A 16,774-nucleotide genomic window follows, 5' to 3' on the forward strand; every position below is an offset into this window, starting at 1 on the left:
TCCAAGCCTTGGGTGGAAGAGGGAATTGGAGATAAGTATAGCTACACCATCAATGTTTAATTGGTCTGGAGGCTAGCCAGGGTGGCAGGGAAAGATAGAGATGACTTTGGAATTTATGTAACTGCTAGCAGAACAGAGAATTAGGGCCTCATCTGGATATTTTTAATATGATATATTTCCCTTCCCCTTGTATCCCTGGGTAAGAGTGGAGGCCACCCTACTAGCCTAGTCAGAAATGACCTAAGAGAAGAGCTGATTCTGCTGGAAAATTGAGTGGATATTCGAACTCACACTGACTATACACCATCTCTGGTCTAGGTGCTTCACTTTATTCATTTCATCTTCACAATGCTGCTAGCTAAGCATAATGATGACCTCCAAGTCATAGATGGGTAAATTCAGATTCAGAGAAATAAAGCGACTTGCCCAAAGCCACACTACCAGTGAACCATCAAATATCTCTCAGGCAATGTATTGGGTGGGTACGGGAAAGCTAGTATTTGAATCTAGATCTCCTTGGATGCATCCACCCAAGAGAAACAAAGAAGAGAGGGGGAAAGGGAAAGAAAGGGGGAAGAGGGAGAGAGAATGCAACTAGCATCTAATGTAAGGAAGTTAGAAGCTATCTCAATGGTGTGTGTGAAAGCATAAGGCCAGAGGCCTATACTTAATTGATTGCTTGGTTTGAGATTCCAGACTCCTCTTCCAGTCTGCCCTAAAGCCAGCCCTAATTTCGTCTCTGCTAAGGATAGATTTGAGCCACAAAGAATTTTTTTTTTATTGAAGCTTATTTAAGTTTAGTTTTTGCAACTTGAAACCAAAGTATCCTAATGAGAACATTTGCCTTATTCTAGTTTCTGTTCACTCTTAACATCACTGTGCCTGTGGCTTCTGCCTACCTGGGCCCCCAGGTCTGTTTCAGGCTCTAAAATCAGAAAGACTGAGGGTCAAATCCCAGTTCTTGCATCAACAAGCTATGTGGTCTTAAGCAAGGACTTTACCTCTTTGAATGTGTTCAATCTGATAAAATGGAGTGATAGTATTCCTGCAAGGGGAGTTATAAGGCTTAAACAAGATAATGAATGCAAAGTGCCTAACACAACACAAATTTAACTTAGCATTCAATAAATGGCAGCTATGATTATTAGCATTATTCAATCCTCCTTGCCAACTGGCCACAACTTATTGATTTCCCAATTCCATGAGACACCTGCAGACCTAAGCCATTTTTTTCTCACCACATTATTCATATGTCCCTGGAAGCCTATGGATAAGTCCCCTTGGGGGAGGAGTCTACCTCAGCCCCCTAAGTAATAATTCAGACCTGGCATTCCAACAAAGGTTTGGAATTGTGTGGTTGACATATGTCCGGTGGTTTGCCAGTAAATATTTCACAACTAGCAGTCCAAATTAAACAATAACAAAAAATGTGGCTTTTTTCCCCCAATTTCCATGGTGTAAATTCTCCTGCCATGTCTGATTCCAAGCTATCAATGTGATGTCATTCAATACAGAGTTGAGGAATATGTGTGCAATTGACCCTCATGAGCTAGAGCTGGCCAGGCCCAGCACACCACTGCCTGTGCAAGGTGGAATTTCTCCAAAAAGAGAATATGGGCAGGGAAACCATTCCAAAAGAAGTCTACTAGAATAGTGATTAAAGGGGTGGTAGGTGTCTTAAGCTGGGTGCCCTGGAAGCAAGGTCTGAAATGGAGTTCTTGTTCAAGTGATTTATTGAGGGATCTCTTGGGTGAAGCCTTTGAGGGGCTGAGGGAAGCAGAATAGGACAAAGGAGAAAGATAGGCAAAAAATGTGGGTTCGGCTCAAGTCTTGCCTCTGTCTAATTTCAAAGACAGCCTGAGGACATGAACACTGCCATCAAGTTATCCCAGCCTGCAGCAAGAAGACAGGGGACTTATATGTTCAGTTAGTCAGTCATCGGGTACGGGCTACCTTTAAGCAAGGCAATTCCACTGGCAGAGGGGTATTCTCAGAAGAGAATAGCCATGATCTGTGAGCAACCAGCTCTCACAGCAGCTGGGAGATGAGTGCACCCGCCTGGTAAAGGGCATCTGGGTGGTGCCCCGGTGTCATTTACTATGTAGTGATAACCATGCTGCTGATAATTTTTATGGTGAAGATGAGGGAGATGGAAATACTAGAAGTGGTAGATGTGCTGCTGCTGCTGCTGCTGCTGCTGGCAACACTAGGCTTGGATAGGGTTGGTGGTGGCAGTATTGATGGCAGTTGATGGCATGGTGGCGATAGCAGTAATGATGGTGGTGGTGGTATAAGAACAATAGTAAGGGCACCTGGGGGGCTCAGTCGCTCGGGTGTCTGACTTTTAGCTTTGGCTCAGGTGATGATCTCAGGGTCATGGGATTAAACCCTACATCGGGCTTTGCACTCAGCAGGGAGTCTGCTTCTCTCCCTCTCTCTCTGCCTCCCCCCTACCACCACCACTTGCTCTCTTTCTCTCTCTCTCAAATAAATAAATCTTTTAAAAACACCAGTGATGGTAAATGGTGGTGTTGATGGTAACTGGTAGCTTGGTGGGGATGGCGGTGGTAGTAGCAGCAGTGGTGATAATTGCAGGCATGAATGGCCAAGCTCCTGAGGGCGACAATGAATATGGCAAATTGGTTAAATTGGAGGGACCAAGGATACCAAAATCCCTATTTCTTCAAAGCTTGTCTCTTTCTTCTTATGCTTTGTATTTCTACAGTGGCCCTGGGGAACAAAACTACTCAGAATTTCATCTTGTCGAGACTGGTGAATGAAAACATGACTGAGAAGGTTGAAATGCATTCATTTCACCAGTGATGTCCTGCTGTGTGTGTGCTTTGTTTTGTCTTGTTTTTTTGGAGAATGCACACGTTCTCCAGGGCTGTGATTTATTCTGTTTGCCCCTCTATATCATGGTTCACTGTACAATGTAGGGGCGTGGTGACTGCAGACTTCTTACCCCATCAAACCTATCAGCAGAGTTTAACACGCCATTATACCAGGAAGTCCTGGAGATTGCTAGAATGAATCCATTCTGCACTCGACATGGGATTGTTGTTTTCTGCCAAAGAGCCTGGCTTGTGAGGATGAGGGCAGAGTGACTGATGTAGTAAGCAGGTCAGCGTGCTGGTGGGGAGTGTGTCAGGGGAAGAGTCTGCGGAGTGGACGTCCTTTTATCTATCTCAGTGTCTGCCTACATTTCTTCCTTCTCCTCCCTCCCCGGAGGGAGGCAGTGAGGCAGGAGGGGGTGCTCACTTTCTACTCTAAGCACCTATCACGTTATAGTTTCAACAAAGTGTCTCCATACAAAGGAGGTATTCTGGGACAAATGTAGAGTTCATTTGCTCATTCAATAAATACGTTTTTAGCATCAGCTACAAGCCATGCACACAGCTAGGTACTGGGGACAGAGCATTTGGAAGGGGGAGGGGGACAAAAGTCCTCACCTTCAAGAGCTTATATTCTAGTAGATTAAACATGTCTCATTCTCATCACACACAGATGAGGAAATGGAGGCTTAAGAGGTGAATTGGTTTGACCAAAGGGTAGAGCTAAGATTTAAACTAAGGTCAGCCAGCTCCCCAAATCCATCCTTCTTGACCAATTCTATACTACCTGCAGTGAACTTTTTTTTTTTTTTTTTTGGCCTCCCAACATCCTCTTGCCATTCTTCTGGTACTCGAACTCTCAAGTTGTTTCAGGAAAACCACTTTTCCAATACCATCTAGAGAGGTCAATCAAGGCACCCTGCCCTCCTTAACAGTGGAGTGGGTCCATGACTCAAGTTATGCCATTCCAGTACTGGTCTCTGCTATCCAGACCTCCTGAAACTACATTCCCTTTGTGTTCAAGCTGCCTGAAATTCTGTGAGCCATCCCATATTCTTCCCCAAAACTATTTTTTTTCTCCAGCTAAACAGAGTCCTTTTCTGTTGCATGCAACCAAATGAGCAGACTGACACGTGGTCCCTTCACCCTTTGAGCCTGTTTGGACCTCAAGCAAATTTTGGCGTCTGCTAACTAGGAGGTATAATACTCACCTTATAGGAGACAGGAGGGAAGATCTTGCTAACATTCCTGTTTTCCAGCACCTTCTTTAGACTCTAACCTCCTGGGAAAAGCTTCCCCATTCTTCACTGGGGCTGCCAGACATGCAGATGCTGCATACTCAGCAGAAGAAGTGAAGGAGCCTGAGCTATATTTGAGCTTCCTGAGAATACACAGACACAGCCTCCTGTGCTCTGGCTGGCCAAGGAGAGTGTAATTAACAGACTTTTCTTCAGAGCATGGACTGAACAGGTGATGGCTCAGCAAGTTCAGAATCACAGCCATGGCCAATTTCTCCTTCCCCAGGTCTATTTTTGAGTCACCACAGGTGCTTAGGAAGGCCACATGTCAGGACTACAGGGCAGGGGAGAGACTTTTCTTGGAGAACCTGTCAGTTAGGATTGCATGAAGTTGACAGAACAGAAATCCAACCAAATAAAGCTTTGTTTCTCACGTAGCAAGAAGTCTGGAGGTAGGCAATCCAGACTGGTACAGAGGACCGATTACAAAGAAATCACTAAGGACTGAAGCTTCTGCCTTCCTGCTTTGCTATCTTTAGCAGGCAGCTCTCACCCTAATAGTCACAAGATGGCTGCTCCACTTCCAGAAACCTCACCTCCATTCCAGGCAATAAGATTGAGGAACAAACTTCCCTCATTCCTTTAGAATGAAGAAGATCATAGATTCCTAAGAAGTCCCATCCAAATGTCCACTTACATCTCATTGGTCAGAACTGGGTCAGGGGACCACCCTTAGCTGCAAGGGGGTATGGGCAGGTATTTTTGACTGGGAACATTTTATTCAAAGTTAGGATTCTGTTACTAAGTAAAAAGTAAAGACCAGACATTGGTTCAGCAACTGGGAGTGTCTTTCACAGAAGGTGAAATGGGGAATGGATGTCTATGGGAGGTCTCTGAGAGGCTGAGTCAGTGGTTCTCAGAAACACAAGAGGTGGACCCAATTCCAGAGCCTTCAAGTGGAAAACTAGAGAGAGCCATCCTCACTATGACATACAGAGAAAACCAAGCGCTGCATAAATATGTTCTGTAAAGACAGTGTTGACATCTGAAACATGGAAAAGGTAGAGGGGCTTATCAAAAAGAGCTAAAATGTCCTGGTTTTAAATCTCAGTCCTGCTAGATATAACTCTGTGACCTTGGGCAAGTCACTTAACCTCTTTGGGCCTCTCAATTTTCTCAACTATAAAATGGGGAAGATACCTTACACAGTTTTTGTGCTGCTCGAACAAGACCTCATGTATAAATTGTACATCCTGGGCATCTGACAAATGAGAGTTACTATTGGTGTAACTCTCATTTTCTAAGTGGCAAAGATGAAACCCAGATAGGGGAAGCAAGATGACCTAAGTCACACAGCCAGACAGAGGCAGAGCTCAGACCAGGGCCCAATTCTCCGACTTCTGACCTGGGGTATGTTCCATTTCACAACTGCTCCCCCTGTTAAAAAAATTATAATTTTCACCAAATGTAGAATTAGGCCTGAGTAGTAGAACAAAGTAGCTGGTTCAGAATCCTTTTTTTTTTTTTTTTTTTTTTTTTACCGAATAAAGTGCTTTCAGATGCTTCCAATGCCATAAGTTAAGCAGAAAAGGAACGGACATCCTTATATACCACTTCTGGTGAATTATGGTCTTCATTATTTTTATTGTGATGAGTGTTCATTGAGCACACTAACCACGTGTGACATAAAGCTGAAGTCCATCCCCCAACAGCCAGAGCTAGCAATGACCAGTACACTGTGTTACCTTTCTATCGCTGCTGTCACAAATGAAAACAAACCCCCACGTACTCACTGAAGTCTCTGAGCCTTTAGCTCCCGTTCCACTGTGTTTCAACAGAGATGTCCTCGAACACCAGGATCTAAAAACGAAACAGACCACGTCTCAGACTTGGTCACCAGAGGGGAGAGGGATGGGGAGAGGGCACAATGGGTGAAGGGGAATGGAACACACAGGCTTCCAGTGACGGGATGAATAAGTCACGAGGATGAAAGGCATAGCATGGAGAATATAGTCTATGGTGTTGTGATAGTGTTGTGTTGGGGACAGATGGTGGCTATACTCATGAGCAAAGGTTGAATCACTGTGTTGTACAGCTGAAGTTAATATAATGTTATGTGTCAACTATACTTTAAGTACTCACTCACACACACACACACACACACACACACACACACACCCTGCCTGGTATCTGCAAACTGGCTCTGTGCTGGGGTGCTCCTCCAGCACTTAGCCAGGCAGCTTACAACTCTGCCTTAGATGGTACCCCTGCTTGAACTGAGCCATTTTTTAAGTTGTTTTTTCCTTCATTCAGCATTCAATGGATTGCTCCAAACCTTGACGGTTTTCCAGAGTTCTGACAAAGTTAGTTCTGACAGTTTCTGCTTGTGTTTCCAATGTTTTCATGGAGGAGCTCAGAGTGCCTTGTCTTAGCAGCAGCTTGGACGGCTCTAACAGAAACATCACAAACTGGGTGGCTCCTGAACAACAGGAATTGGTTTCTTATGGTCCTGGGCGGGGGGGGCGGTAGAAGTCTAAGTCAGCACAGTCAGGTTCTGGCAGGGGCCCCTTTCTAGGCCGCAGACTGCCAGCTTTTTGTCCTATCCTCACATGGCAGAGAGCAGAGAGAGAAAGCACACCTCTCTGGTGACCCTCGTAAGGGTGCTGACCCCATTAAAGGGCTCCACCCTCATGACCTTATCTAATCCTCCCAAAGGCTCTATCTCCCACTACCATCACTTTGCTGGGGGATGGGTAAGGTTCCCACACATAAAGTTTTGAGAAGACACAAACATTCAGTTCATAACATCCCTACTCTGCCATTTCTTTTGTAAAGATTTATTTATTTGAGAGAGAGAGAGAGAGTGCACAAGCTGAGAGGAGGAGCAGAGGAAGAGGGAGAAGCAGGCTTCCCATTGAGCAGGGAGCCCAAAGCAGGGCTCCATCCCAGGACCCTGAGATCATGACCTGAGCCTAAGACAGATGCTTAACCGCCCAGGTGCCCCATCAATTTGTGTTTTAAAGGCTTCCCTGCTGATTCTAATGCATAACCAAGGTTGACATCCACTACTCTGGGATCAGAACCCTGGTATCACTACTTTCAACAAGCTCTTTAGGTGATTCTGGTATAGCCCATCCAAGCTTTGGGATCCTGCAGATTAAATATCCCCAGGACCAACCTCAGGAAGTCCACTTTCTCTTATCTTCCTCCAGTTCCTGGGATCCAGACAGGATGAAGAGGTTAGCCTTTGTGTGCATTGCCTTCCATCTGCCCATTGCAGCACACTATGCCCATGAAGACATCCAGTAGTGACTTGTTGCAGTTGGGGTTAATGAGAAGAATTGTCCCTGTTTGCTTCCCCAAGGAATCAGAATGGAAATAAAGAAAGGAATCCAGGATGTGCCAGATTCTTGCCTCCAATTGTGACAGTAAACGGAAGCTTCTCAGCAGATCTCTGTTGGGACTTGGCATATGGGTCACCTCCACCTGAGCTAGAATCCCCCGGAAATCACTAAGATTTCGGGTCACAAGTTTTCAGGTCAATGCAGCCGAGGGGATGAAGCTCTCTCAGTCCAGCTCACCTCCAGGGCCTCCCCCCTCACAGACAGGAGGTCCTTAAAGAGTAAGTCTTTCTAGGATGACCAAGAGATTTCCTCCTTTCTCACCATGTGTGACCATGGACAAGACTCCAATGATCTGAGTCTCAGTTTCCTTGTGTGGATGGTGAAAATAATGACCTATCTCAGTTCTTGTTATTGCTGTAGAAGATAAACGCAGGGGGAGAAACACAATGATAACAAATGTGTAGTAAAAAAATAAAATAATGATAAATGTGTACTTTGATCCTGTGTTTGTTAAATATTACATAGGTCTAATTCTACATATTTTGGTTTTTATGTGTTTGTGTGGGTATGTATGTATGTTTACATGTGTATGCACACTCCTCTGTCTAGAACAAATGTTCATTCATCAAGTAGGTAGTGGGATTGGAGGTGATTTTTGTTCTCCTCTTTGCACTTTTCTAACTTGCTTATGATGTGCATGTACCTATTCTTACAAAGGAAACTGAACTTTTGGGTCAAGAGGGCTGATTAAGTCCCTCTATTCATCTCTCCTCCCTCCAAATATCCCAATGAATGACAAAATGAGCATGTTAAAGTACTAACGAAAGATATCGAGATAATAATAATAATAATTACTCTTAGAATTATGAGGTTTATGGGAATCCTTGGGTGGCTCAGTGGTTTAACGCCTGCCTTTGGCCCAGGGCGTGATGCTGGAGTCCTGGGATCAAGTCCCACATCGGGCTCCCTGCATGGAGCCTGCTTCTCCTTCTGCCTGTGTCTCTGCCTCTCTCTCTCTCTCTCTCTCTGTGTCTCTCATGAATAAATAAATAAATAAATACATAAATACATAAATAAATAAATAAATAAAATCCTTTTTTAAAAAAAGAATTATGAGGTTTAAAATCTGACACATAGTGCTCGATGATTATCGTCTCTATCCCCCAATTTATGGCCCTAAAGAGAACATTACTACAAGCGTTCTTAACCCCTCTTGTGCCCTGGACCCCCTGCAGTCTTGTGAAGGCTGTGGGCCTTTTTTCAGCATAATATTTTTAAATGAATAAGCTTCCATGCATAGGATTACAAAGGAAATCATTTATATCAAAAGGCAGTTATCAAAATATTTAAAAAACAAATCTGTCATATAGTAACATATGTGCTTCTATATTAGAAGATTTAGCAGTGTGTCTAATAACTACCATCAATTCAAAGTCGTGATGAGCATAAATGATACTTTGAAATGACTTCAACGATAGTATTATGATAGGAAAATATCAGGTTTCTATGGGTGATGAAGTCACTGGAAGTGCTGGTACTATTATAGTTTGTTGCTTATGTACATTAGTGAAGAAAATGCTGCATTGAAATTGAGCTTGGTGAGTGGCTCAGTTGGTTAAGTATCTGCCTTCAGCTTGGGTCACTATCCTGGGGTCTTGGGATCGAGCCCCCCATCAGGCTCCCTGCTGAGCAGGGAGCCTATTTCTCCCATTCCCCATCTCTCTCTCTCTCTCTCTCTCTCTCTCTCTAAAAAAAAAAAAAAAAATAGAATCTTTAAAAAGAAAGAAAGAAAAGAAATTGAGCTTGGTGAAAATAAGGACCATTTCTCTCCTCCAGCATCATAGACCTCCAAACTTAATAGAATATGTGTTCCCATAGATCTTTCCTTAGATCTGTTCATCTGTTTGTTTGGTCTCTCATTTACATTTTTCCTCAAATGTACGAGGGTCCTTGGCTGTCTGCTCATATGGATGCGTGGGACCTAGACTAAAGTTTATTGGATGCTATGGGATTGGCAGGAGGGCTTATTCACTGCCAGCTTTGGTAAGACTATTAGAAAGCCCCCAATGTATCTTTTGGTTCTTCCTCCTGAGCTGGTCAAATTCCCCAGAGACAGTTCTTCTAGTTCCTTTTTAGGAGAGCATAATTCTCCTTGCCAGCCTTCTGGAATCTAGGTCAAGAAAGAAGCCTGTAAGGAGAAGATTGGGTGGGGCATGTCAACCCTCCATATGTGAACTTTTACTTAATCCCTCTGCTTTTAGAATGATGCCCTGTCTTCCACGACACGTGGTGTTTCCCAACCCAGATACCCTCCTGTTATAGTCGACCGCTATGCCGACCAATATAGCAGCTTTTGCCACGTGCAGCTAGTTAAATTTAAATTCACTAAAATAAATAAAATAAATGTTCAGGTCCTTAGTTGAACTAGCCATCTTTCAAGTGCTCACATGGAGTGAGTGGCCAGCTACTGTATTGGACAGTGTATGACATTTCTTGTCATTGCAGAAAGTTCCATTGAACAGTGCTGCTCTAGAGCTAGGGTTGGCTTTTTTTTTTTTTTTTTTTTTTTTTTTCTGAAAAGGGCCAGATAGTAAATATTTTTGGCTTTGCACGCCATATGGTCTCCTTCGCACCTACTTAACTATGTCATTGTAGCATGAGGAGCAGCCGTAGACAATACATGGAACATGCATTGGAACACATGGCTGCATTCCCACAAAACTTTATTTATGAACACTGAAATCTGACTTTCATATCATTTTCACGTGTCACAAAATGTTATTCTTGTTTTGATTTTTTTCTAACCATTTGCAAATATAAAACTATTCTTTGTACAGACTGTACCTAAATAGGCAGCAGGCTAGATTTGGCCTGTGGGCAATAGCTTGCCGACCTCTGTCTTTGTGTATTGCCTTTAAAAAAAAAAATCCCTGTACTGTTATTTTAGTAGATTCAAGGAGAAAGCAGAAGCTAAGGTGTACAGTCGTTTTTACCCAAAAGCCTCATTACTATTCAGGGCCTGTCTTCTCTCAGCACCTTAGGATCTGTGAGCACAGAGCCCTACCTCTCTTATTCACTATTCTCCACCTAGTGTCCAGCACAATGTTTAACATGCAGTAGGCTCTTCATTAATAGAGCTGAATGATCAAATGCTCACCAAGCCACCTTCTTTGTATAATTTGGCTTTTCACTTAGATCTGTCTTTAGGAGAGAATGTGCTGGTCATGCTGATGAGAATATTCCAGTCTGCTGGGCAATTATATTTCTCGTTATCAGTGAATACATTGACGTTCTGACTTTTCACATCAGTCCCGTGAGCTTGGTAAATGTAATTCCACTTCGGAGAGAAGACATCGGCTTCTAAGCCCATGTAGAATCAAACAAATCTTGGTTACAGAAGTGTAAGTCTCAACTGAATTTGATAAGACTTGTAAAGAGAGGGGAAGTAATCTGGCGGACATAAGTACTGGGAGGTTTTAAATGCGGGACTGAAATTACCTTCTAAGCAAGATAAGAGAGAGAAGGTTGCATAATGTTAACATTGCCAAGATCAGAAGAGGACAATATGCCAAGGGCATTGTCGGAAACCAATTGGATGGAGCAACAGCCACAGGTTAGATTAAAGGTATATGTATCCTAAACTCCTAGAAGATAACAGAAGAAAACCTTGGGTCTGGTGATACATTTTTAGATACAACACCAAGGCCACGATCCATGAAAGAAACCATTGATTAGCTGGACTTCATTAAAATTGAAAGCTTCTGCTCAGCAAAGGATAATGTGAATGGAATGAGAAGACAAGCAACAAGTTGGGAGAAAATACTTGCAAAGGATGCATCTGATAAGGGACTATGACCCAAAATAGGCAAAGAACTCTTAAAACTGAGGAACAAGAAAACAAACAACCTGATTAAAAAATATGTCAAAGACCCTACCAGACACCTCACCATAGATGACATATCCATGGCAAATAAACATATGCAAAGATGTTCCACATCCTACATCATTAGGGAAATGCAAAATAAATGAAATGAGATGCTACCACACAACCATGAGGAGGGCCAAACTCCAGGGTATCTATGACACCAGATGTTGGCAGGGATGTGGAATGACAGGAATTCTAATTCTTTGTCACTTGCGGTGTCTGGAGAAAATGTCCCCCTTCCTATCTAGTGGCTTTCCACCTCCCAGTCTGCCTGACATCAGATCTCAGAACCATAAGTTGTCTGGTTAAGTGACTATATTACCTGTTTATGCCATAATTCCACCAGAGGTAAGATAAATATGTGAGAATGGCTTGGGGCACAACTGGTCTTACAGATTTAACAAACACATACTAGGCATCTATAATCTAGCACATTCTTTCAGTTGTCTCTCATTCTCAGTTTACAGCTGAGGGCACTGGAACCTCAAGAGGATAAATGACTTGCTCCGTGTATATAAGTTTTCAAAAACAAAAGGAACTAATTGACAGTGTTAGAAGAACGGGTCATCTCTGGGGATAAGGGGTGAGTAGTGATTGGGAAGAGCACAGGGAGCCGACTACTTGCTGGTAAGAATCTATTTCTTGACTTGGTAGTGTTGTCTGGCTGTGATAATCCATCCATTTGTACACTTGTGATTTGTGCTTTTTTTGTTTGATATATTTACATATACATGTATTAAAATTTCTCAAATATTATTGCTAAAATGAAAACTGAGAGATGGTTGAAAATCAAAATTGAATTAAGTCTTCCTAACATAGAACAAAAAGACAGAGATGGAAAAGACAGAGAGAGGGGCACCTGGGTGGCTCTGTCAGTTGAGCGGCTGACTCTTTGTTCCGGTTCAGGTCATGATACCAAGCCCCCATGTCATGATCCATGCTAAGCATAAGCCTGATTAAGAATCTCTCTCTCTCCCTCTCCCTCTGCTCCTTCCCACACTGCTTGTGCACTCTCTCTCTCTGAAAAAAAAAAAAATTTAATTTAAAAAAAGCAAAAAATAAGGGAAAAAATTAAAAGACTGTGTCAGACACAATACATTTTAAAGATTCTAAGAGTTTAAAAGTTTTTCATGAATTAAAAATATATTCATCTATGAAGAAAAAATTTCCCCTCATAATGGGGTACCTGGATGGCTTAATTGGTTAAGTGGCTGACTCGATCTCAGCTCAGGTCTTGATCTCAGGGTCATGAGTTTGAGCCCTGTGTTGGGCTCCACACTGGGCATGGAGTCTACAAAAAAAAAGGGGGAGGGAGGGGGGATCCCTGGGTGGCTCAGTGGTTTAGCGCCTGCCTTCGGCCCAGCGCGTGATCCTGGGGTCCCGGGATCAAGTCCCACATCAGGCTCCCTGCATGGAGCCTACTTCTCCCTCTGCCTGTTTCTCTGCTCTCTCTCTCTCTCTTTCTGTGTGTGTGTGTGTCTGTCTTTCATGAATAAATAAATAAACCTGAAGAAGAAGGAGAAGAAGAAAAAGAAGAAGATGATGATGATGATTTCTCATCAGAAGTGAAAAGCCAGATGTCCCTAATGGAGTATCTTGAAAGTTCTGAGATTTTTAACCTAGAATTTTATTCCCAGCCAAATGTAATCAAGTAGGGGGGTAGATAAACACAGTTTCAAACTTGCCAGGACAGAGAAAGTTTGTCTTTTTTTTTTGTAATTTGTTTATTTAAACAAGTATGGACAAAACACTAAAGTCTTGGTTGTATTTGCAGGACAGAAGTAATAACATTCACTGCATCAGTTAGAATATGCTTGATTATGCTACAGTAACAAATAACCCCCAAACTCTCAGAGGCTTAGGACAACAAAGATTTACATCTCCCTCATACTACACATTGACTGTATATTAGTTGGGGTGCTCTGCTCCCCAGGGACCCAGACTAATGGAGGCTCTCCCATGTGGAGTGTTGCCAAGTGTAGCAGCAGACAGAAGAGCATGTGTGAAATACTCCAGCCTAGGGTAACAAAAGTCACTCTCTCCCACAACCCATCAGCTGGCACTGGTCACACACTGGTTGCACACAACTAAATGGGGTGAGGAACTTTTGAAATCAGACAGGCTGGCCAAAGGTCAAAAATAAAAGCAGGGGGATCCCTGGGTGGCCCAGCGGTTTGGCGCCTGCCTTTGGCCCAGGGCACGATCCTGGAGACCCAGGATCGAATCCCACGCCGGGCTCCCGGTGCATGGAGCCTGCTTCTCCCTCTGCCTGTGTCTCTGCCTCTCTCTCTCTCTCTCTCTGTGACTATCATAAATAAATAAAAATTTTAAAAAATTAAAAAATAATAATAAAATAAAAGCAGGGAGGAAAGATAGAGAAAGAAGATTGCTTTTGCCTTCCTCTTAAGAAGCAGTGTCAAAAGGGACTGTCCATGTGATGGAAGAAGAAAATAGAGGTTATGTTTATTGAATTTATGGGGAGAAATGAGAACTGTAAATATGTAAGTATCAACATTAGGAAAAAAAGCAGGGAGTATAATTCAACTTTAGAGACAATAAAGACATACACAATAAAGACATACACAAATAAGACAACACCCAGCTGTTGTTCATGTTTAGGGAGATAATCACCAGAAAATCAAAATGATTGAGATTGCCCCAAGAGAGTTGGGAAATGGGCATGAGAGTTTACTTTTCATGGTAAACTGTCCTGTGCTGTTTGATATGTTGTCATGTATATGAACATATTAGCAGGGTTGTCCAGAGAGTGGATATGGATATGTGTGTGTGTATATGTGTGTATAAGAGAGAAAAAGAGAGATTTATTGCAAGAATTGCAGATCACACATGTGATCTGATGTCTGTAGGCTGGAGAACCAGGAAAGCCAGCGTTGTAACAGCCCAAAGGCTTGGGAACCAAGGGAGCAAATGGTATAAGTCCTGGTCTGAGTCTACAGACCTGAGAACAAGGAGTGCCAGTGTCCAAGGGCAGGAAAAGATGGATGTCCCAGCTCAAGCATAGAGAGCAAATTCACCCTCCCTCTCTGCCTTTTTATTCTATTCAGGCCCTCAACAGATTGAGTGATTCCTCCCACCCCCCCCCCAACATTGGCAAGGTTGAGTGTCTTTACTTAGTCTACTGATTCAAATGCTAATCACTTCCAGAGACACCCTCACAGACACACCCAGAAATAACATTTTACCAGCTCTCTGGGCATTCCTTAACCCAGCCAGGTCGACACAGAACTAACCATCACAATGAACTACATTTTGTGTCAAATAACATAGTCTTTGAGGTGCACATACGAGCTTCATCACGTTGGGCAACTTTCCTAGACTTCAGCTTCCTTTTTTATGAAGTGGGGTAAGACTTTTATGAGGATTATATGAAATCATGTATGGCAAGAGCTTGGCACAGTGCCTGACGTTTGCACACACTGGTCAGATTGGCAACACATCACAGACATCAGGTCCAGATTGAATCTGTGTACAAGAGATTTGGGCCCTCGGTCCTGATGGAAAAGGTTCTGGGAGACCATCCAAACCACCTGCTTTTGCAGGTTGGGCACAAGTGGCCTGCTCTGATCCACAGCCACACAAGGCATCAGTCCACAGAACCAGGACTACAATGGACTCCTGTCTTCCAGCCCAGAGTCCTGCTGGCCACCCCTATGGTCTCTGAATCAGAACTGCATCTGGCTCAGGACACAGAGAAGGATTCATTTGGGAGGAACGGAATCATTTCCTCCTGTGCAAATTGTTTCTTTTTGTACTGGCAAGTCCAAGGTGTTCTGACAAAGGTCAAAAGTATTTATTTTCTTTAATACTGTAGGGATCAAAGTGAGGCACAGATGAGGGTGAGCCAAAGCAGGAAAAGGAGAAAGAGGGGTGTTGCCAACTTTGAGAGCAGAAAGAGCTTCCACTTATAACAGAAAATGGCCGGTTTTGGGGTACAGACAAAACCTCTGGTTTTCTATCAAGAACAGGAGAAATTACAATAAGGGAAAAGTAGGAAATCATTAAATACAGATGATGCAGTTAAGGCTGCCTTCCATCTGCTCCTGCCCACCTCCCCAGCTTCATGCCCCCTGTCCCCCACCCCATCTGACACCTGAGCTCTGACAGTCCACTGGGCCCCTGAACTCCCCTGTCTCACTCCCCCTAACTAGATTGTCAGACCCCAGTTCCCTAGCCAGTTGGGCCTTCTTCTAGATCTCCAATCAGGTGTCTTCTCCTCCTCAAAGACCACCCCCCTGCCACCAGCTCTTCTTCTGTGCACCCATCACATCACATCTTACCATCTTTTTTTTTTAAAAAAAGATTTTATTTATTTATTCATGAGAGGCATAGAGAGAGGCAGTGACACAGGCAGAGGGAGAAGCAGGCTCCTCTCAGGGAGCCTGATGTGGGACTCGATCCCCAAACTCCAGGATCACGCCCTGAGCCAAAGGCAGACGCTCAACTGCTGAGCCACCCAGGCATCCCCATAATTAAGACTTAATGCCAGACCTGAGCCTGAGGGTTCAGTGTATGATCTCCAGTCCAATTGGAAAGACAGATGGGCGTACGGGCAATTTCTACACAGCTTGCTAAGTGTCAAGATGGTAAGATGTGGGACACCTGGGTGGCTCAGCAGTTGAGCGTCTGCCTTTGGCTCGGGGCGTGATCCCAGAGTTTGGGGATCGAGTCCCACATCAGGCTCCCTGAGAGGCGCCTGCTTCTCCCTCTGCCTGTGTCTCTGCCTGTGTCTCTCTATGCCTCTCATGAATAAATAAATAAAATCTTTAAAAAAAAAAAAGACTGAATTATATTTCATTTGAGCTATTTTATGTGGGCCCACATGGTGTTTTTACATTTTTTAAATTCATTGCCACAAATTAAAAATTAAGAGATTGCCTGTAACAATTCCAATTCCTGGCTTCTCTTGACAAATTGGAAATCCAGTAAGATGGGTATAGTTCTCCACTCTTGTGGCAGCAGTCCCCTTTGGTTAGAGCATGATTTCTCTATTTCTTCACAGTCCCCACCATGCCCTATTGTCTCTGCATTAAAGCCTCATATCAGAGCCATTTGTCATAACTCTTGCAATACTGTTTTTTAAATAATATATTAAAGAAAGTAAAATATTTATTTTACCCGTGCTCCTTCTTCACACCTTATCCACTTTCCTCATTTCTGTCACCAGACTAGACCCTGTAGGTACCTTGGCTTTCCTCCCTTGCACTAGGAGCTCCTTGAAAACAAACAGGATGCTTATTCATCTCCTTAGCAACAAGAACAAGCAGAGTACCTGGCTCAGAGTAGGTCTCCACTTATGCTTGTTGAAATCATGAACGTGATTCTTGCTGTTAGAAGCGACTCCCCTGAGCCGCCTGGGTGGCTCAGCAGTTTAGTGCCGCCTTCAGCCCAGGGCCTGATCCTGGAGACCTGGGA

General features: G+C 43.5%; 1 protein-coding gene and 1 long non-coding RNA gene across 5 annotated transcripts in view; one reads left to right on the forward strand and one right to left on the reverse strand.

Annotated features, from left to right (window-relative positions):
* RIMS4 (regulating synaptic membrane exocytosis 4) overlaps nucleotides 1-7,417 on the reverse strand; it is an 87,884-nt gene extending 80,467 nt beyond the window's left edge. Inside the window, exons 1-2 of the mRNA XM_077873302.1 lie at nucleotides 7,251-7,417; nucleotides 5,866-5,932 (exon numbers count right to left, since the gene is read on the reverse strand). The gene's annotated coding sequence lies outside the window, so the exon portion shown is untranslated. The remainder of the gene's footprint in view (nucleotides 1-5,865; nucleotides 5,933-7,250) is intronic.
* Nucleotides 1-16,774, forward strand: part of LOC144298403 (uncharacterized) — a 42,919-nt gene that overhangs the window by 18,760 nt on the left and 7,385 nt on the right. The window contains exons 1-2 of one of the 4 annotated variants that reach the window (XR_013365386.1): nucleotides 7,283-7,694; nucleotides 11,802-11,968. This is a non-coding gene — a long non-coding RNA (uncharacterized LOC144298403). Of the gene's footprint in view, nucleotides 1-7,282; nucleotides 7,695-11,801; nucleotides 11,969-16,774 lie in introns of those variants that run through there. The other 3 variants (XR_013365385.1, XR_013365388.1, XR_013365387.1) reach the window with 3 other exon arrangements.

Source organism: Canis aureus, chromosome 26, assembly GCF_053574225.1.
Source record: "Canis aureus isolate CA01 chromosome 26, VMU_Caureus_v.1.0, whole genome shotgun sequence".
In the NCBI taxonomy this organism is placed as follows: Eukaryota; Metazoa; Chordata; class Mammalia; order Carnivora; family Canidae; genus Canis; species Canis aureus.